General features: G+C 40.7%; 1 protein-coding gene across 1 annotated transcript in view; it reads right to left on the bottom strand.

Moving 5' to 3' along the window:
• The window catches only part of LOC140178610 (uncharacterized), a 74697-nt gene that overhangs the window by 41771 nt on the left and 9325 nt on the right, over nt 1–23601 (bottom strand). The gene's annotated exons all lie outside the window — the stretch shown is intronic.

Below are 23601 nucleotides of genomic sequence, written 5' to 3' on the forward strand. Positions count from 1 at the left end.
CATGGTTGTGAACTTCTCTATCCATGTTGAGATCTAGAGCTTCCTCAAAATTGTCCTCAGATTCTCCTTCAGATTCTTCTTCTCCCAGTATTCTCTTCCCTCTTGCTTCCCTTCTAAGTCTATGAAGGGTCCTCTCTGGTTCGGTATATGGAGGAGTTGATGTCTCTCCTCTCCTACCTGTCATACAAGAACACAGCACAGGCAACAAACAAGTGAAATACTCTTGGTTAATGGAAGAGTATGGTTAGAGCAATTGAGGAATTAATTCAAACAGTTAGTGAGTCAGTGAGTTAGTTGCTTGAATTTAAAGGCATAAAGAAAGAAAGCATGTAACCGAGTGCAGAAATTAAAATTCAACAAATAACTTGTACTGAATTATTCAAAGCAGAAAAAAAATGCTCAATCTAGTTAACTTCCAATTTGAGAATTGTCAATCGAAAACCAATCCCCAGCAACGGCGCCATAAACTTGATGCGCATAAACTAGTTATGCTACGATTTAGGAAATTGCACGATCGGCAAAATTCCTTCCGGCAAGTGCACCGGTTATCGTCAAGTAAAAACTCACAATAGAGTGAGGTCGAATCCCACAAGGATTGGTTGAGTGAGCAATTCGGATTAGAAGTGTGTTCTAGTTGAGCGGAATCAAGATTGAGATGAGAATTGCGGAATGTAAAATTGGCGGGAAAAGTAAATGACAAGAAATTGAAATGGCGGAATCTTAAATTGCATGAATTAAAGAGCAGAAACTAAATTGCTGAAATTAAAAGGGAATGGGGGTGATTGCATGAATTGAGTTGCAGAATGTAAAGAGAAGATGTAAATCAGAATTGGGGGATTCATTGGGTTATAGGAGATATTGAGATCTCCGAATCAAAACATGTTTATCTCTTCCTCAAGCAATGCGTTCATTGAATTTTGCTTGGCAATCTTATATGATTGGATCCCAATCCCTTGGCTCACCAATTCTCTCTAAAAATGAACAAATTCCCAATCCCTTGGTTTAAATGTTCATAAGAAGAGATGATGCTCGATCACTGATTATACCACACAGTTTCATGAACCACAATTTGGTAGGATTACATGTCACAATATCCATCCAAACCCCAATCCAATTCACTGTGAGAAAGCTTCTCTAGCATGAATCCTCCATTCCTTTCCCAAGGTTCCGAAGGATTCCAATTATGGGTAGTTTCTTTCCCAAGACAACTACCCAATGGAATTAGATCGAGAAGCTTTCTAACAAAATTCAAGAGAAAAGATTGAAGAAGAAGATAAACTATTATTGATTCATTGAATTACAATAGAGCTCCCTAACCCAATGAAAGGGGGTTTAGTGAGTCATAGCTCTGAATTCAATTACAAAGATATGAAAACTAGCTAAAAGTGAAGGTAAAAGTCCCTCCTCACTTCAATTCTATCCTATTTATACACTTTCTATATTGAGCTTCTGTTGTGTTTCTTGGGCTTTGAGGCCTCTCCATGCTTTCCTTTTGCCTTGGGTTTATGATCCATAATCTTGATGAGGCTGTTGATCCAAATTCTGTAACATTCATTGAGCCAACTTAGTGATAATCAAATAATGACACATGACTCAATAAATTGAAATTTCAGACTCATCAATCCTTCAGGCCCAATCCCATAAACCATGATATTCAATTGGGTTTCATACCAGAGTAAGTTTAAGTTAATGTTTGTGCTCAAATACTAACTTAAACCGCAATATTTTTGGCCAAGAAACCTTTTCCAAGAGTGGCGTTTAAGTTGCAGTTTAAGCTTAAACTGCAGCTTAAACGCCAGACACTTCCAGTGAGGCCTTTTGTAGAAGCACGTTTAAGCTTCAGTTTAAGGTTAAACTGAAGCTTAAACGTGGAAATGGAAGAAGGCAGCCCTGGAGAGTCATGTAGTCGAACACGTTTAAGCTTCAGTTTAAGGTTAAACTGAAGCTTAAACGTGGAGATAGGAAGGGCAGCCCTGGAGGTCGAACACGTTTAACTTCCAGTTTAAGGTTAAACTGGAGGTTAAACGTGGAAATGGAAGGAGGCATCCTGGAGGTCGAACACGTTTAACCTCCAGTTTAAGGTTAAACTGGAGGTTAAACGTGGAAGCTTAGAAGGGTAGCCCTGGAGGTGTCGAACACGTTTAAGCTCCAGTTTAAGGTTAAACTGGAGCTTAAACGTGGAAATGGAGAAAGCAACCCTGGAGGAGAAAACTTGGTCGAACACGTTTAAGCTCCAGTTTGAGGTCAAACTGGAGCTTAAACGTGGAAATGGCTCCCTGGCGGTTTAAGGTTAAACTGGAGGTTAAACGTGGAACTCCTTCCTGAGTGGCATTCTCATTCTGGCGTTTAACCTCCAGTTTAAGGTTAAACTGGAGGTTAAACTTCAATTCCAGCATTTCTTAGCCTTCCTGATTCTGGCGTTTAAGCTCCAGTTTAGGCTTAAACTGGAACTTAAACTCCACATGTGATATTCAAGCTTCCTTTATTGATTTTGTTGCTTCCTTGCTTAGCCTCTTCTTCCCTGAAATCATCCAAACAATTGCATCAAAGTCTTGCAAAATTTCATGAGAAATCTTCCATTCATAGCATTCAAGTAATATAACTAAACTCATGGAATTTGCATTAAAATCATACTGTTTGGATGGTTCATTGCTTTGTTATTCATTTAACCATTTTTGGTTACTTTAAGCTCAAGAAAATGCATAAAACAACTAAAACTAACAGAAAAATGCTAGTGAAACTAGCCTACGATGCCTTGGCATCAGACACAAAAGGGGCGTGGCACGCCTGGCTCATCAACTACTATGGGCGTGCCACTTGAGCAAAGGGGCGTGGCACGCCAACTCACCATTCCAAGAAGAACCTTCACTATGGCATGCCACTTGGTGTCGAAGGCGTGGCACGCCAGCCCCAAGAAGTCACTTGGGCGTGCCACTTGAGAACCCAGGCGTGGCACGCCAAGCTTGAAGAGTTCACAAATCCATGAGCGTGCCACTTGAGCAGCATGGCGTAGCACACTGGTACAACAATCCAGAGAAGAGGCTGAAGGCAATTGAAGACTGGACGTGCCACTTGAGCAACCAGGCGTAGCACGCCAATGCACAAAGGACCAAAAGCAAGGACTGGGTATGCCACTTAGTATCGAAGGCGTGGCACGCCAACCTTAGCATTTCACTATGGCGTGCCACTTGAAGGCTGAGGCATGGCACGCCAACTACTGAAACCAAGACAAGGTCATGGGAATGGCACGCCAGCCTTTAGGCGTGGCACATTGGTATAAGTTTTCAGAGAGGATGAAGGAGGCCAATTACATGGGGCGTGCCACTTGGTATCGAAGGTGTGGCATGCCATTCACTATTCTTCATTTAGGTGTGACACTTGAGCAACCAGGCGTGGCACACCAGTGTCATTCAGAGTGAAGCATTGGGGCGTCCCACTTGAGTTTGTGGTGTGGCACGCCAAACAGAGGAACCACTCACTCACAAAAGGGGCGTGGCACGCCAGACCCTGGGCGTGCCACGCTAGTTCAACTTTCCAGAGAAGCCTAGCCAAGCATAAAGCAAGGGCGTGGCACGCCAGACCTTGGGTGTAGCACGCTAGTACAAGTTTTCAGAGACAAAGAGAAGTGAGAAAGGCAAAGGGCGTGCCACTTGAGTTCGAAGGCGTGGCACGCCAACACAAGAAATCCACTATGGCGTGCCACTTGAGTTCGAAGGCGTGGCATGCCAAGGTTGTTAGAGGGACGAGGGTGCCACTTGAAGGATTGGGCGTGGCACGCCAAGCTGGAAATGAAGTGCACGTGACATGCCAGAAAAGCACCAGCCACACGCCAGCTGAAAAGTCATGCTTATTGAGTGTTTTCTTTTCCCTCCAAAATGTAATTTTCCTTTTTCACTTTTGTAATTCTTTTATTTTACTAGGTGTAGTATAAATACCCCCAGGGAGTACTGAAGAAAGGGGGTTAAGCAGTCAGTTTTAGATCCACTTTTATACTTCACCTTTGAGTACTTTTTGAGCTATGAGTAGCTAACTTCCCTCTCATTGAGAGAGGGAGGTCTGTTGTACTTGATGGATTGATAATAGTGAAATCCTTCTTCTCTTCATCTTCTCTTTGATTTGTTAGAAGGAATTTCGTTCTTAATGCTTAGTATTCAATTATCTTGGGAAAGAGATTGAATGCAATTGGGTTTCATGGGAACCTTGGAAAAGGAAACATGAAACCATGCTTGAAATCCCTTCTCACACTAGAGTAGAATCTGGGTTTTGGTGTTTGGATACGTGACATATAATCCTCCCTCTACTTGGACCTATAATGGTGTGTGGTATAATCAGGGACCAAGCCTATCTCTCTTCATGAGCAATTAGACCAAGGAATTAGCTATTGATCAAGATCTAAGAGATTGAGTCACCAAGGGATTGGGGCTCAATCAATCATGATTGCCAAGAGGTCAATGAGTTGCATGATTGAAGAGGATATAAGCTAGATTTGATCCAAAGAGACAACATCTCCCAATCTCAATGAATTTTCCCATTCTTATCTATCCATTTCTTTACAGCTTATTTTTACATTCAGTAATTCCCTATTCCCATTTACATTCAAGTCATTTATGATTCTGTCCTTTACTTTCTGCCATTTATATTTCTGAACTTTATTGCTTTTCTTTATATTCTAGTCATTTACATTTATGTCATTTACAATTTTGCACTCTACAATCCTATTGACCTGCTTGACTAATTCATCAATTGATTAAAACTGCTCGAATTTGCCAATCTCTGTGGATACGATCCCACTCCACTGTGGGTCATTACTTGACGATAATTTTGGTGCACTTACCAAAAGGACTAATTCACCAATTTTGAATGGGGTGTGAATTCCAGTCATCAAGTTTTATGGCTTCGTTGCCGGGGATTGGCTTAAATTTAATAGTGATTAAATCAATTGGAGAGCTAGATTAAGCAATTTAAATTCCTTGTTATTTTATTTTCTTTAGCATTTTTTTATTTTCTTTTATTGAGTTCTATTCCTTTCTTCTTTGAGTATTTTTTTCCACTCATCTAACTGTTTGATTAATTGCACCACTCACACTAACAACCACTCTAACAAGAGTAATTTCTTCATTCATTTTTTTCCTTCTTTTTGCCTTGTTGGTTGTATGACAGGTAGAAGAAGCGATGCTTCAACTTTCTTTGATTTTGAACCTGAGAGGACCTTCCTTAGATTAAGGAGGGAAGCAAGAGGGAAAAGAGTCATTGGTGCTCAGGAAGAGGAAGAGTATTTTGAAACAAACATGGAGGAGAACATGGAGAACCACCAAGAAGAAGAAGCTCACAATGCTAGAGAAGGCCCAGTAAATCATGATGGGCAAGAAAGAAGAGTCTTAGGCTCCTACATCATCCCAATCCCAGGAAATTGTGGCAGCAGCATCCTAAAGCCAACAATTCATGCCAATAATTTTGAGCTGAAACCTCAGCTTATCACACTTGTTCAGAACAATTGCTCATATGGAGGGAGTGCCCAAGAAGACCCTAATCAACGTCTCAGCACATTCTTGAGGATATGTGATACTGTAAAGTCCAACGGGGTACACCCCAACATCTACAAACTACTCTTGTTCCCTTTCTTACTCAGAGATAAGTCAGCAAAGTGGTTGGAATCATTCCCCAAGGATAGCCTAACTACATGGGAGGAGGTCGTGAACAGATTCCTTGCAAGATTTTACCCTCCACAAAGAATCATTAGGCTGAGAGCTGAGGTGCAAACTTTTAGACAACAAGATGGAGAAACACTCTATGAGGCTTGAGAGAGATTCAAAGATCTGACAAGAAGATGCCCACCAAAAATGCTCAATGAATGGGTACAACTACACATCTTTTATGAAGGACTATCCTATGAAGCAAAGAAGGCTGTGGACCATTCTTCAGGAGGCTCACTCAATAAGAAGAAAACCATTGAAGAGGCCATAGATGTCATTGAGACTGTAGCTGAAAATGAGTATTTCTATGCTTCAGAAAGGACTCAGAAGAAGGGAGTGCTAGAGCTCAACTCTGTAGATGCTTTGTTAGCTCAGAACAAAGCAATTGCAGCTCAAATAGTAGCTCTAACTAAAAGGATGGAGGCCAACCAAGTCTCAGTCATTCAAGACCAAACTCCTCAATAAGAAGGGAATGCACCAGAACCTGAAAGTGACTGGGAACAAGCCAATTATGTGAACAATTCATCCAGACCACCATATAACCCACACTCTAAGACATACAACCCAGGTTGGAAGAATCACCCAAACTTTGGGTGGAGAAATCAACAAAACCACAACCAGGACCACAACAAACCTTATTCATCAAATCAGCATTTCAACCACAACCCCAACCATCAGACAGGGAACCATAGACCCTACCGCAACTCACAAAACACATCATACCATAGTAACCAACCCACACACAACAACCTCAATCCAGATGCACCATCCTCAACTATGCAACCATGTGAAATTAAGAGCAACTTTGAGAGGATGGAAGCTGCAATAGCATAACTGTCCTCACAAATTACAGGAGCAGTCTCCACCCTCATGGACAGACAAGCACAAACTGACAGAAGGATAGATGCTAATCAAGAGGAATACAGGTCAAATCCGAAAAATCAAGGCGCAACAATCTCAAAGTTGAAAGCATAAGTGGGGATTTTATCCATGAAAATTCCACTTCCCACGCACACATTTCCTAGTGATACCATGGCTAACCCAAGAGGGGAATGCAAGGCCATTACTCTAAGAAGTGGGAAGGTTGTAGAAGAAGGAACCCCAAGCAAAGACAAGCATGAAGAAGTTGCAGCAAAGCATGAGAATAAGGACGAAGAAGAAATCCCTGCTCCACCTCCACCAAAACCAATTTTGAAGCCTTATGTGCCAAAGGCACCATATCCACAAAGACTGGGAAAAGATGGGAAGGATGACGAGTTTTCTATGTTCCTAGAGATCTTCAAGAGGTTCAAATCAACATACCATTTGCTGAGGCATTAGAACAAATGCCACTCTATGCTAAATTTTTGAAGGAGCTTATAACCAAAAAGAGGAACTGGGAAGCAAAAGAAACCATAATCTTGACTGAAGAATGCAGCACCATCATACAGAAGAAGCTGCCTCAAAAGCTGAAAGACCCAGGGATTTTCCAAATTCCCTGCATCATAGGAGACACCACCATTGAGAAAGCCTTGTGTGATTTAGGAGCTAGCATAAATCTTATGTCTGTGACTATGATGAGAAGGATGAAGATTGAGGAAGCCAAGCCAACAAAAATGGCACTCTAATTGGTTGACAGAACATTTAAGTTTCCACATGGGGTGGTGGAAGACTTGCTAGTGAAAGTAGAAGAGTTCATCTTTCCTGCTGATTTTGTTGCGCTAGATATGGAAGAAGAGGCCAACACGTCAATTATCTTAGGAAGACCATTCCTAGCTACTGCTGGAGCCATCATCGATGTGCAAAAAGGGGAACTACTCTTGAGGTTGCATGAAGAGAAAATGGTCTTCAATGTCTTCAAAGCAATGAGTTACCCCAAGGAATCCATAGGAGAATGCATGCTGGTAAACACCATGGAGCAAATAGTTTAAGAAGTCTTGGAAGAAGAACAATGTAGAGGAACCATTGAGCTGGAACAAGCACCAGATGGAGAATCACCACAAGGAACCATGGGAAACTCAATCATACCCCATCTCAGACAGCCCTTGGGTAAGCCCGGTGCAAGTAGTCCCTAAGAAAGGAGGGATCACTGTTGTGGCAAATGAGAAGAATGAATTCATACCCACAAGGACAGTGACCGGATGGCGTATGTGCATTGACTACCGGAAACTCAATGAAGCCACCCGGAAGGACCACTTTCCCTTACCTTTCATGGACTAGATGCTTGAAAGATTAGCAGGACATGAGTACTATTGCTTCCTAGATGGATATTCGGGCTACAATCAAATTGTTGTAGACCCCAAGGATCAGGAAAAAACTTTATTTACTTGTCCATATGGTGTCTTTGCTTATAGGAGAATGCCCTTTGGATTGTGCAATGCACTGCAACATTCCAAAGGTGAATGCTCTCCATTTTTTCAGACATGATTGAGAAGTTCATAGAAGTATTCATGGTTGACTTCTCTGTATTTGGGAACTCATATTCTGATTGCCTATACCATCTTACTCTTGTGCTAAAAAGGTGTCAAGAAACCAACCTAGTTTTAAACTGAGAGAAGTGCCATTTTATGGTGACTGAAGGGGTGGTTCTTGGTCACAAGATTTCAAAAGATTGCATAGAAGTGGACAAGGCAAAAGTGGAAGTAATTGAAAAATTACCTCCACCTTGCAATGTCAAAGCAATCAGAAGTTTTTTGGGACACGTTGGGTTCTATAGGAGGTTTATCAAAGATTTTTCAAAGATTGCAAAACCCCTTAGCAACCTACTTGTCTCAAATAATCCTTTTGTTTTTGATAGAGAGTGCATGGTAGCCTTTGATGAACTTAAGAAGAAACTTTCCTCGGCACCTATTATAGCACCACCAAGCTGGGATATTCCCTTTGAACTAATGTGTGATGCATCTGATTTTGCTATTGGTGCTGTTCTAGGATAGAGGAAAGACAAGCCAGTACATGTTATTTACTATGCTAGCAAGGTTCTCAATGAGAATAAAAGGAACTATACCACCACGGAGAAAGAACTTTTAGCCATAGTTTTTGCTTTTGACAAGTTTATATCATATCTTATTGGCTCAAAAGTAATTGTGTTCACTGATCATGCAGCACTCAAATACTTGCTTACCAAACAAGAATCTAAGCCCAGACTAATAAGGTGGATCTTGTTGCTCCAAGAATTTGATATTGAGATTAAAGATAGGAGCGGAGCAGAGAACAAGGTAGTTGACCACCTCTCAAGGATCCCACAAGAAGAAGAGATGCAGCAAGTAGCAGTCAATGAAAGCTTTTCTGATGAACAATTGATGATGATTCGAGTAGCCCCTTGGTTTGCAGACATAGCCAACTTCAAAGCTATTGGGGAACTACCAACCAACATCAATAGGCACATGAGGAGGAAGCGAATTAAAGATGCCAAACACTACATCTGGGACGATCCTTATTTGTTCAAGAAGTGTGTTGATGGAATCCTAAGAAGGTGTATACCCCATGAGGAAGGGCAGGAAGTATTATGGCAGTGCCATGGATCTGCATATGGAGGTCACTTCAGTGGAGAAAGGACAGCAGCAAAAGTGCTTCAATCCGGATTTTACTGGCCAACAATGTTTAAGGATGCCAAGGAAATGGTGTCAAGATGTGATGAATGCCAAAGAGCTGGTAATCAAACCAAGAGAAATGAGATGCCACAGCAATTCATACTAGAGTTGGAGCTATTTGATGTATGGGGGATTGATTTCATGGGACCCTTCCCAACCTCCTACTCAAATGGCTACATATTGGTGGCTGTTGATTATGTTTCAAGGTGGGTAGAAGCCATAGCCACTGCAACAAATGACAACAAGGTTATGATAAGCTTCTTAAGAAGGAACATTTTTAGTAGATTTGGAGTTCCCAGAGCTCTCATTAGTATGGAGGAACACACTTCTGCAACAAACAACTTGAGACACTCCTTCTCAGATATGGAGTGAAGCACAAAGTGGCAACTCCATACCACCCACAGACCAACGGACAAGCTGAAATCTCCAACAACGAGCTGAAACAAATCCTTGAAAAAACTGTTGGAAGCTCAAGAAAGGATTGGTCTAAGAAGCTGGATGATGCACTATGGGCCTACAAGACAGCCTATAAGACTCCCATTGGGATGTCTCCATACCAATTGGTGTATGGCAAGGCTTGTCACTTGCCAGTTGAACTTGAACATAGAGCATTTTGGGCTCTAAAAATGTTAAACTATGATGAGCAAGCTGCTGGAGAAAAGAGATTAATGCAACTCAATGAGCTAGAGGAGTTTAGGAATCAGGCATATGAGAATGCAAAAATCTACAAAGAGAACACAAAAAGGTGGCATGAACAAAAGATAGCAAGAAGGGAGTTTACTGAAGGACAGAAGGTGTTACTCTATAACTTAAGACTAAAGTTCTTCCCTGGAAAACTGAAGTCTAGATGGTCAGGACCTTTCACCATACTCAAGGTGTTTCCCTATGGTCATGTGGAGCTCATGGAGGACAAGACTCAGAGAACTTTTATTGTCAATGGCCATAGACTCAAACACTACTTGGGAAGCTCCTTAGAGGAGCAGGAAGTGAGCTACAAGCTCAGCTAAAGATGAAGGAATGTCAAGCTAATGACAATAAAGAAGCGCTAGTTGGAGGCACCCCAACACTTTATCCTTTTTGATTTAGTTACTTTTCTTAGAAGTAGTTTAAAAATTTGTTGCATTAGGTAGTTTAATTTTCAGTCTCCCATTTACCTTGCATTACCATATCAGGATTAGTTTACAATTGCAGATTAGAAAGTTGATTTTAGCTTTGATAGCTAAATTTTCTTTACCTTTTTTTCTCCCAGACTTGCAACTTGATAAAGGCATAGATCATGATGAGTGAATGGGTTGAGGACTAGCTAAATTGCTAAGTTTGGTGTGTCCTCTCACCAACTTAATCTAGGCATACAAACAATTTATATCTTGATTTGAAGAATAAGCCCAAGTATTAAGTTTGGTGTGGCCACCACCAAGAATCATCTAGTAGCCCAAGTCACCCAATTTGAAAGCACTTAATACTTTGGGTAAGAACATGAATGTGGTTTAATAAGTTCAGAGGAATTGGAATCAAAAGAAAATGAAAAGATTGATGTTATTCCACTCTTATGAACACATTAAATACACAATGATGAAACCAATTTATTAAGATGCCAAAGAATTAAGTTTGGTGTCCCAAGGGACACCCATCAGTTGCAATCCAATTCACTCTTGATGAGAAGAAATGTGAATGGGTTCTTTTGTCATTACTAATGAGTTCAGTTTCATAAAAAAGGAGAGAAGATGGGGCCCATATGGTAATCTACTCACAAAGCAAGGAAGTCAAAGTGTACTTACACTTTGGAACTCAACACACGCAGAAGACACAGTGAGAAAAGAGTTGGCGCCTCTTCCCACGCTAGGCGCCACTCCCCAAGTGGGAAAACATTTAACCTTTTTAATTCTCACCACAACATTCACCCATTATAAAAGCCTCACTTCACCATCTCCTATTCCACTTCAACAACCCCAATCACACAAAAAGAGCATACAGCCCTCACCTTCCTTTCTCTGTTCATCTTTTACCATCTCTTTCCATACTTTCTTTCTTTCTTTTTTTTTTCTTGATTGGGACAATCAAGTCCTAAGTTTGGTGTTAGGGCAAAACCTAATTTTGCTTGCTCTTTCTTGCAATCCCCATTTCACTTTCAAACACACTTTCTCAACCTCATGGCACCACCAAAAAGCTCAGCCTCAAAGAAAAGAAAAATCAAGAACCAACCTCTGGATCCTCAAGTTCCTTCAATGACTACAAGTTCCTCTCCGCATTCAATCAAAATCAATTCTATGAATGGGTGAGTGAGAGGGAGATCATTCCAGAAGTTGGGTTCCAATTAGGGAGGAACAAGCACGTTGAAATCAACATTGAGATCAACAATAGAGGTTGGTCACTTCTATGCAACCCACCAAGAAAAGTGGTAGAGAGCTTGGTGAGGGAATTTTATGCCAATGCAGTACCTCAACCAGGGCAACACTATGGCTACATTAGCTATGTAAGGGGGAAGTCCATTGACTACAGTCCCTCTAGCATAGAAAGAATGCTAATGGTGAAGAGGACAAGCTCCACTCGGAGTTATGAAGAAAGAATGAAGCAGCAAGACCCTGGGTTTGATGAGATCCTGAATGAGATTTGTGTGATGCATGTGCGTTAGATCAATGATAAGGATGGGATACCAAATCAATTGAGGAGAAGATATTTGAGCCCCCAAGCTAGAGGGTGGCTAGAATTTGTGAGGAGGTCCCTAATCCCCACATCCAACACTTCAGAGGTGACTAAGGAGAGAGTTGTACTCATCTACAGCATCATGAAAGGAGAGAACATCAATGTGGGGGAGATGATTGCCAACAATATCAACAAAGTGCTGAAAAGCACTAATGACAACACAAGGTTGGCATTCCCCAGCATTATACAAAGGCTATGTGATGAGGCTAGAGTTGAAAAGATCATTGATGAAGTGCTTGTGAAGCAAGACAAGTTTATAACTGCCAAAAAGATGGCCAAGGTGGTAGCTGTGCACCCACTCAACAGGGCCAGAGAACGAAGAGCTCATGCCCATGAACCACCACAACAACAAGAAGAAGAGGAAGCAGAAGAGCAACCTCAATTCCTGGCACTTCAACCACCACCACAATACCAATATCAGCAATTTCCAGAGGGATTCAACTGGGAGCAATTGCAAGGAGATGTACATCAAATGAAGGGAGATCTATGATGAGGCACAGAAGTTGGTGAATTAAAAATTATTAAAATAGTTGCGTTGCAAGTATAGTTCTTAACTCACCAAAAATCTGCCTATCAATTTAGAAATATGTCACAGAGAGTTTAAATTAAAAATTACTGGGAGTTTAAGTCCCAGGTCGTCTCCCAACGAGCTGCAGAAAAGTGTGCTATCTTATTAATCAGATGTTCTAAAAAGTTGAGTTAAGTAAATTGAAAATTAAATTGAGGAAATCTAAATAATATGAATAAAAGCCTTGACTGGGAGTTGATTAGTTGGAATCTCTATTATTGATGGGATGATTTCAAGATTAATTTATAATTAATGGTTGTTCTGTTTAGTTATCCTTTACTAGGTAAAGGAAAGTCAAACAAGTTGGAATGCTAGATTTGTTCAGGAGTTGCAACCCACTTAGTTCAAAGGGATTGGTGTTAGTGACTAGATAGCAATCCAATAGTTAACCCAATTACAAATTCTCTTTCAATCCTTCCAACTCAAGAGTTCCTTTCAATCAACTCCCCATCAAGTGAAGAAACTACTCGCTCATTGTAAATAATAAATCCATAACACATGAAAGGGAATTAAAAGAAGACATGATTATTGGAATGGAAAATAAATTAAAATGAAAGAAATAATCCTTGTATTAAATAATCATGAAAGTATTCAAATGACAAAATTGAACAAAGCAAAGAGCATGGAAGAATAAAACCAAGTTAAGAGAACGAACTAGAATAACGAAGTCTTGATGAGGAAATAACTCTTCTCAATGTTCTAATGCTAAGATCAATTGAAAATTAAAATTCTAAAAACCTAGAGAGAAAAACCTAGAGGAGGAATAAAACTAGATCTAAAACTAAAAACTGTCTAGAATGAATGTTGTTATTTGTTTCTGCATATTCTCTGGCTCTAGTCTGCTGTTTCGGGCCAAAAACTGGGTCGAAATAAGGTCCAAAATTGCCCCCAGCGAATTCTGCAGATTATGTAGATCGCACATGTGACGTGATCGCGTCACCCATGCGAACGCGTCATTCGCGCTTTTCCTTGCCACGCGTTCGCGTCGTCCACGCTACCGCGTCGCTTGAGCTTTTCCAATCTGCATGGCCGCGTGAGCCATGTGGCCGCGTCACTGCGATTTGCTCTCTTTCGCGCGGTCGCGTGAGCCATGCGACCGTGTCACTTCTCGTTGGTTATCTCCTTAAATTCTTGTGTTCCTTCCATTTTTGCTAGCTTCCCTTCCAATCTCCAACTCATTCATGCCCTATAAAGTCTGAAACACTCAACACACAGATCACGGCATCGAATGGAATAAAGGAGAATTAAAAATACATAATTAAAGTCTCTAGGAAGCAGTTTTCAAACATGTTATAAATTCAGGAAGGAATTATAATTTCATGCTAATTTAATGAATAAGTGGGTAAGGATCATGATAAAATCACACAATTAAACACAATATAAACCATAAAATAGTGGTTTATCAACCTCCCCACACTTAAACATTAGCATGTCCTCATGCTTAATTGAAGGAGATAAGGAAATAAGTATGAACATGTAGAAACTCATGAAATGCAATACAACCCTATATATATATATAAATAAATGCAACTATATGATTCTTGCCCACTTGATCAAAAGTAAATAAGCTCTTCAAAACAATTACAAATCAAATTTCACTAATTCTATCATTATACAATAAAACAGATAAAAGTGCAAGAAGATAGCTCATGAAAGCAGGGAACATGAAAATTCAAGCATTGAACCCTCACTGATAATGTGTGTACGCTCTAATCTCTAGTGTATAGGGTAATCACTCTATCCTTCTCTAATCATGCTTTCTAACTTTTGTTTTTCTCCTAACCAATCAACAACAGTTAATATACCAATGCAAACATCATGAGGTCTTTTCAAGGTTTTAATGGGGCCAAGGTACAGGTAGGGGTATACATATGGTTAAGTGAGCTGATAAATTGAATCTTTAATTAACCCAAGCTTCAACCCAACCTATATATTTTTAATGTAATCTTAAAGTTCATACCTAGCTACCCAGGATTCCCTTTTTCAATCCATACTCATGTATCAACTTTGTATTTGATTCTATCATATGTGCATTGATCTTTGAGTTCTGAATTTAACATTGGGGTAATTTTGTCCCCTTATATATATATATATATATATATATATACATATATATTTTAAATTGAAAGAAATATAGCTTATCAATGCACATAGATTTTTAATTCTTATAGTTTCACATGAGTAGGTATCCAAATTCCCATTAAATTCTTATGACACATTCCCTTAACAACTTTTGTTCCCACGATTTCCCATACTTAACTAGCACACACAATTCTATCTTAAGCTAACCAAAGATTCAATTTGGGATATACAATTGTTTTTCAGCTTAAGGTTAGTAATGTGGTAAAATATAGAACAAATGGGATTTAAAGGCTCAAAGTGGTTAACAAAGGTAATTGAAAAGGGTAGGCTTAATTTGGATAAGTGAGTTTAAACAAATAATGGCCTCAATCATGTGCAATCATGCAAATATAATAAATATTGGACATATAAGATAAAACAAAATATAGATTACAATCATAGAGAAGTAAACACACAGAAATGAAATAATTATGGTTAAATAATGTAACCATTCATAAAGGCTCAAATCTTTCACAGGTTGTGTGTTCTTTAGCTCAAATATCATGTTCCAAATACAACTCAAGCAAGTTTATCATAAAAATTTTGAAAAATTAGTGAGATTTTGTTCCAAAGATAGAGTCTTAAAAGAAACTTATTGTCTTTTCAATTAAGTAGAACATGCATGCAACTATCCTAACCTATGCAATTTATTCTATTCTATAAAAGAAAGAAAATCTAACTAAAATATCTTAATTATTGGTGCTAGAGAAGAGAAATTGCCTCCGGAAGTCAGGTACTGACCGACCTCCCCACACTTAAGGCTTTGCACCGTCTTCGGTGCCGTTTGTCAGGAACAGGGGTGGGCTGGTAGTAGTATCTCCACAATCGGGACCGTCATGGCTCCCTGTGCTAGTAAAAGAAGTGGATTCCGGGGTGTCTGAGTCTTTGCAATCTCCTCTAAGTAGCTCCCTGAGGTGTTTGAATCTTCGGTTATTACGACGCTCTCTCAACTTAGCTTTGTGTTCTTGCCGATCCAACTTCTTGATTATCTGCTGGAGCAATTCATCAGTTGTAGGTGCTTGTGGTGTTGAAGAAGGATTATCTTCAACTGGAGCAGTAGGAAGACTTGTAGTGGCTGCTGGAAGTCTGAGGTATTTCCCGTTAGGGACATACTGATCATCCCGTGGAAGCACGGCTTTGGTGTCCCCAGCTCTGTAGGAGACTCCGGCTGCTGAGACAAGATCTGAGACCAAGGCAGGGAAAGGTAAGTTGCCCCCAATTTGTACGTGTCCCATAGCATTCCGGATATGTCTTGAGAGATTCAGAGGTTGGTCTGTAAGGATGCACCATAGTAGAACAGCCATGTCCGCAGTGAAGGAGGACTCATGAGTGCTCGGAAAGACGTAATGGGACATGATCTGTGCCCATACGCGAGCCTCCAAGGTAAGTGCTGAAGCCAAGATTCCCTTAGGGCGGGTACGGTGGTATCCGTAGATCCAACGGCTGCCAGGTAATGCGATAACTCCAAGAACAGAGTCCTAGTCAAATTGGTACCTCTGGCGCTTAAGTGCGGCTCCTTGGAAGGCGTCCATTCCTTCTGGAATAGGGGGAAGACTCAGAGCTTGCTGAATGGCCGCTTCTGTAGTGGGGACTTGCTTCTGCCGGACATAAACAGACTACAGGGTTGGCATGTAGAAGTTAGAGTAGAACTCAACTACCCAAGAAAGATTGACCTGCCTTGGCTATCTCTGTAGGAAACCCCATTGTATTCGTTCAATTTGCGGCTCAACAAAGGTAGCAATATTGGATGGGAGGATAAGAAGGTATTCATTGTTATAGTTCCTTTCTGCTAGGATAGGGAACATCTGCTCACAGTAGCGATTGGGAAATCGCGCAGTGTCCTTTGCTGGAAAGGCTTTCTCTTTTTCATCAACCTTTATTATCCTCTTAACTCTTTTTGTTGAGGGCTTAACTGCGGTTGAAGAAGGCTCTGCCACTAATTCTCTTTTAGTGCCTCTTCTTGCTGGGGGTTTAGGGGTCGCTTTCTCCTTTCCTTTCTTGGTGGCCATCCTGAAAAGAGAGGAGAAAGTAAATTAAATTCAAATAGATATATAGCAAGGAAGAGAACGGAAGAGTGGTGATGGATGCACATTAGGATGTAGTTGACATTAACACATGCTCTCGAGTACATGTAAAAAGCCAACAATGAAAAATAGTCAGTGCATCGAAAGATAAGTAGATGCAAGGTGTTTATTGGCATGCCGGAAAAGGGCATGAGTAGCATAGACCAAGCATCAGTTGTAACAAGCCAAAATGTTTGTATTGACAATTAAATTCAATTAAAACAATAGTAGAGAGAATTTGTGAAAAGCAAGCATTGAATAGTAGATTAAAGTAATGTAGAAAAGTGCATAATGCTATATGGGATTTTTCACAAACACATGGCATGCATGGTAAATAAGATATAGAAAGTATGAAGGTGAACATGCAAGCAATCCGTTAAAAATAATAATTGTCAAACAAATTGCAACAATCCACAAGCATATAATAAGGACTAATGACTCAAATAAATTTCTAACACTATGTAAAAATGAAAAGAAGAAGAAGGAAAATATGAATAATGAAAAGAAAAAGAAAAGAAAAAGAAAATAATATATAAAATAATAAGAATGATAGAAAAGAGAAGAAGGAAAAAGAAAATAGAACCTTGGTAATGGAGGTGAGAGAGAGAGAGAGTGATAGGTGAGATAGAAGGAAGATGGGAGAAGGAAGAAATAAGGAGGGAAAAAAATTAGGATTTAGAGGAGAGAAAGATAAGATATGTGGCAATTTTAGGTTGAGCTGTGCGGCGCATGCGACGCGGCCGCGTGGAGCACGCGTTCGCGTGGATGCACTTTATTTGCCAAAATTGGGACGGCGCGATCGCGTGGGTCACGCGATCGCGTGAGTGTACGTCAGAAAATGTATGACGCGGCCGCATCGGCGACGCGGTCGCGTGATAAGGATTGTGCTTCCAGCACCAATCCAGCATCACTCTCGCACAATATTTCATTGTGCACCCTTTTACGTCAAAAACTCAGGGCATGCGGCCGCGTGGGGCACGCGGTCGCGTGGGAGTCCATGATTCCCATGCGACGTGAACGCGTCAGCGACGCGGTCGCGTGGGTTGATTTGTGCCATTGGCACGCCTCCAGCCACACTCCAGCGTGACTTTCTGTTCATTTTTATTTTTTCTTTACTCTCCTTGTGACGCGGACGCGTCATTGATGCGATCGCGTCGTGTAGCATAATATTTTTTTTAAATTAAAAGAAATGAAACATGTAAATACAGATGCACAAAACTACTAATAAAGAGAAGAGTTATTGAATAGGAAAAGCTAAAAATAAAGAAAAGAACGATCATACCATGGTGGGTTGTCTCCCACCTAGCACTTTGCTTTAACATCCGTAAGTTGGACGCTCCACTAGCTCAATCTTCTGCTATGTGGGGATCTTCCAAGAGGAAGATCTCAAGCTCCTTGTTTCTCTGCATCTTCTCGCCATGGTATAGCTTCAGGCGTTGTCCATTAACCTTAATAAGTTCAGAGCTTGAGGGATGGCTTAGGTGATAAACTCCGTACGGTTCGCCCTTCTCTACTTTGTATGGACCTTCCCATCTTGATCTCAACTTACCTGGCATAAGCCTTAATCGAGATTTGTAAAGGAGGACGAAATCCCCAGGTTGGAACTCTTTCCTCTTGATGTTTTGATCATGTACAGCCTTCATCTTCTCCTTGTATATTCTTGAGTTCTCATAAGCTTCTAGGCGAAGGCTCTCCAATTCCTGCAATTGCAACTTCCATTCAGCTCCGGCTTTCTCAATTCCTATGTTGCACTCCTTAACTGCCCAAAAGGCTCTGTGTTCTACTTCAACTGGGAGATGACAAGCTTTTCCATAAACCAAGCGGAAAGGACTCATCCCAATGGGTGTCTTGTATGATGTTCTATATGCCCAGAGTGTATCTTGTAGCCTGGTGCTCCAGTCTTTTCTATGAGGCTTTACTATCTTTTGCAATATACGCTTAATTTCTCTGTTTGACACCTCGGCTTGCCCATTAGTTTGGGGATGGTAAGCTGTTGCAACTTTATGAATTATCCCATGCTTCTTCATTAATCCTGTTAGTCTCCTGTTACAAAAATGGGTGCCTTGGTCGCTCACGATTGCTCGTGGTAATCCGAAGCGACATATAATATGGTTTCTCACAAAGGAAACAACAGTGTTAGCATCATTAGTGCGGGTAGGAATTGCTTCCACCCATTTGGAAACATAATCCACAGGTAACAATATATAAAAATATCCATTAGAATTTGGGAATGGACCCATGAAGTCAATGCCCCAAACATCAAAAATTTCACAGAAAAGCATAATTTGTTGAGGCATCTCATCCCTCCTGGATATATTACCAAATTTCTGGCATGGGAGACAAGATTAACAAAACTCAGCAGCGTCTCTAAAAAGAGTAGGCCACCAGAATCCACAGTCTAAGATCTTTCTAGCTGTTCTTTGAGGGCCAAAATGTCCTCTACTCTCAGATGAGTGACAGGCCTCTAAAATGGACTGGAATTCTGATTGAGGCACATAACGTCTAATTACTTGATCAGCGCCACATCTCCATAAATATGGGTCATCCCATATATAATATTTAGACTCGCTTTTCAGCTTGTCTCTTTGATGCTTAGAAAAATTTGGAGGGAATGTGCGGCTAACTAAATAATTAGCATCAGGTGCATACCAAGGGACTACCTCAAATACTGCTTGCAGGTTATCAAAAGGAAAATTATCATCTATAGGAGTAGAATCATCCTTAATATGCTCAAGGCGACTCAAGTGGTCTGCCACTAAATTCTGATTACCACTCCTATCCTTTATTTCTAAATCAAATTCTTGTAACAGCAGTATCCAATGTATAAGTCTTGGTTTGGACTCCTTTTTAGCTAATAGATACTTTAAAGCTGCATGGTCCGAATACACTACTACTCTAGTACCAAGTAAATAAGCTCGGAATTTATCTAGAGCAAAAACAATAGCAAGAAGCTCTTTCTCAGTAGTAGTATAATTGGACTGGGCAGTGTCTAAAGTCTTAGACGCATAAGCAATAACGAAAGGATCCTTACCTTCACGCTGAGCCAGCGCTGCTCCTACTGTATGGTTGGAAGCATCGCACATGATTTCAAACGGCTGGCTCCAGTCTGGTCCTCTCACAATTGGAGCTTGAGTCAGAGCAGTCTTCAGCTTATCGAACGCTTGTTTGCAATCCTCACTGAACTCGAACTCAATATCCTTCTGCAGTAATCTGGATAAGGGAAGTGCGACCTTACTAAAGTCCTTAATAAATCTCCTGTAAAAACCTGCATGGCCAAAGAACGAACGGACTTCCCTCACAGAAGAGGGGTAAGGTAGACTAGAAATAACATTCACCTTTGCTGGGTCTACAGAAATGCCATTATTAGATACCACATGTCCTACTACAATCCCTTGTTTTACCATAAAGTGACATTTTTCGAAATTTAATACAAGGTTTGTATTAACACATCTATCTAATACTCTAGATAATCCATCTAAGCAAAGGCTAAAAGAATCACCATAAACGCTAAAATTGTCCATAAAAACTTCCATACAGTCCTCAATAAGATCAGAGAAAAGACTCATCATGCACCTTTGGAAAGTAGCTGGTGCATTGCACAAGCCAAAGGGCATTCTCTTGTAAGCATAAGTCCCAAAAGGACATGTAAAAGTAGTCTTTTCCTGATCCTCAGGAGCTATATGAATCTGGAAATAACCTGTGTAACCATCTAAAAAGCAATAATGTGATTTACCTGACAGGCAATCCAGCATTTGATCAATGAATGAAAGTGGGTAGTGATCCTTACGGGTAGCTTGGTCGAGATGCCTGTAATCAATGCAGACTCTCCAAGCATTCTGAACTCTAGTTGCTATGAGCTCTCCATGCTCATTCTTCACTGTAGTGACTCCAGACTTCTTGGGCACCACTTGTACTGGGCTTACCCATTCACTGTCTGAAATGGGATATATGATACCTGCTTCCAATAGTCTGGTCACTTCCTTTTTGACAACTTCCAAGATGGTGGGATTCAATCTTCTTTGGGGTTGACGGACAGGTCTTGCTCCCTCTTCTAAAAATAATCTTTGCTCACATACTTGAGGGTTGATGCCTACTATGTCTGCCAAGCTCCACCCAGTTGCCTTCTTATGCTTCCTCAGCACATCAAGTAACTGCTCTTCTTGTTGAGAAGTAAGTTCCCTTGCAATGATAACTGGAAACCTATGCTCATCTTCGAGATAAGCATATTTGAGATGCGGAGGGAGGGGTTTCAAGTCTAACTTCTGATCATGAGCAGGCTCTGGATTATCTGGGGCTTGTAAAAATGGCGAAGTGCCCTCATTGTCAGTTAAAAGGGTCCCCACACTTGGACCTTGTCCAGTGTGCCTCTCTTCAAACTCTTCCTTGTGAACTTCAGCTACACTTTCATCTATGACATCACACTGGAAGATAGAACGATCTTCTGGGGGGTTGTCAATGACTCCATTCAGATTGAAGATTACTATGCGGCCATCTATTTCAAAGGAGTATGTTCCTGAAAAAGCATCCAATTTGAATTTTGATGTCTTCAGGAATGGTTTTCCAAGTAGGATTGATGATGGCTTATCTGAATCATTGTGGGGCATCTCCAAGATATAAAAATCAGTGGGAAATGTAAGCCCTTTAATGTTCACCAAAACATCTTCAGCAACTCCAGCCACTGTAATAATGCTTTTATCTGCTAACACAAAATGAGCTGCCGACCTTTTTAAGGGAGGGAGCCTCAAAATATCATATATAGACAAAGGCATTATACTGACACATGCTCCTAAATAACACATGCAATCATAAATTACTACACCACTAATAGTACAGCTAACTATACAAGGACCTAGATCACTATATTTTTCAGGTAATCCCCCCATTAAAGCAGATATGGAACTACCTAAAGGAATAGTTTCTAATTCATTAATTTTGTCTTTATGAATACACAAATCTTTTAGAAACTTTGCATATTTAGGTACTTGCTGAATAACATCAAAAAGAGGAACAGTTACCTCGACCTTTTTAAATATTTCTACCATTTTGGGGTCGGGTTCCAGCTGCTTCCTGGGCTTCCTTGCAAGTTGTGGAAATGGAATAGGAGTAGTGTTTTCTGTGGTGTCTGTGCCTTTTGGTGCTTCCTCCTGTGGTTGAGCTATTTCTTCTTCAGCTATGTCCTCTTCCTCTTCAACATCTTCTATTTCTACTACCTCTTCAGCTGAGGTGTGTTCTGGTGGGCTTGGTTCCTCCTGATTCCTCTCCTGCAGTGTGGTTCCAGACCTTAGGGTGATGGAATTAATGCCTCCCTTTGGATTGGGTAATGGTTGAGAGGGGATTCCATTGGAGCTTGAAGGTTGGTTACTGGAATTTTGCGTTGATCCAATCTGTGACATAAGAGCTTGCAAAGTAGAGGTGAGACCATTCAGACTGGCATTAATACTATTCATGATGTTATTTTCCATGGTCTGTTGTCTTCGCTCAAAAGATTGTAGTAGCTCTTCATTAGGAGATAAAGAGGAATGAGTGAATTGAGAGGTCTGCTGTTGATTATTCTGTGGTCCTTGGTTTTGCCTCAGGTGAGGTGCTCTGTAAGGTTGATTCTGCTGCCTGTTGTTGTTATTATTCCACCTCTGATTTCCCTAATTATCTCGACCTCCTCTGTTATTGTTGTCCCTTCAATTCTGGTTAGAATTGTCCTGCCATCCATGGTTATTATTTCCACTTTGATTGTACCCTTGGTTGGGGCGGTCGTAGAAGTTATGGGTGGATGTCACCATGTTGTCTTCTTGTTGGAGCTGCGGGCATTCATCAGTATAATGGTTATAATCAGCACAGATTTCGCAAACTCTCTGTGGGACTAGTTGTTGGTTTTGCTGTGGTGGAGGGGGTTGAGCTTGCTGAGCTTGTTGTTGATTTAATTGCATCTGCTTCAGCAAGTTAGTCATCTCACATATACTTTGAGTTAGAGCAGCAGTCTCTCTATTAGAGGATACTTCTGCAACGGCTTTTGAACGGCCTTGCTTTTGCCTGTGATTCCTAGTAGATTCAGCTAAATCACTGATCAATTGCCACGCTTCATCAGTGGTCTTGTACTTCTTCATAGACCCATTGCTGGCACTTTCCAATGTGGTCTTATCTTGGGGCCTCATGCCCTGTGTGATATAGCTAAGTAACACTATTTTGTCAATCATGTGGTGGGGGCATGCTTCCAGAAGATTATTGAAGCGCTCCCAGTATTCAAAGAGAGTCTCATTGTCATCCTGAACAATTGTGGAAATATCCTTCCTCAGTTTATCAGTAACTTCAGATGGAAAGAATTTCTCCAAAAACTTGTTTCTGAGTGTATCCTAGTTGGATACATTTGCTAGAGGTTGAGTGTAGTACCACTCTCTTGCTTTTCCCTCGAGAGAAAACGGAAAAGCTTTCAGCAAAATTGAAGTTTCATCAGTACCATCACGCCTGACAGTAGAACAGGCTGCCTGGAAATCTCTCAAGTGCTTAATAGGCTCTTGAGCAGGTAGGCCATGAAACTTGGGCATCAAATTTAGCAGTGCGGTCTTTATTTCAAAATTTATAGCTACCGCTGGATGATGCACTTGAAACGGTTGCATTGTAAAATCAGGGGCTCCTTCCTCCTGGATGGTAACTCTCCTAACTGCCATGTCTTCTGCACGTAAAACAAACGAATCAGTAGAACGGGGGCTGGTTTCTTCCTCAAGTTCACTTTCAGATCCGCCCTCAGAGCGGACTAACCGACGCTGTTCTCGCCTTATTCGTGAAATAGTCCTTTCAATTTTAGGATCGAATATTAGCAAGCGCGGATCAGGAAGTGAACGCGTCATTTGATGAAAGAAACATGCAGCTCATAGTAGCAAAATAAAATA

Source organism: Arachis hypogaea, chromosome 14 (assembly GCF_003086295.3).
Source record: "Arachis hypogaea cultivar Tifrunner chromosome 14, arahy.Tifrunner.gnm2.J5K5, whole genome shotgun sequence".
Classification (NCBI taxonomy): Eukaryota; Viridiplantae; Streptophyta; class Magnoliopsida; order Fabales; family Fabaceae; genus Arachis; species Arachis hypogaea.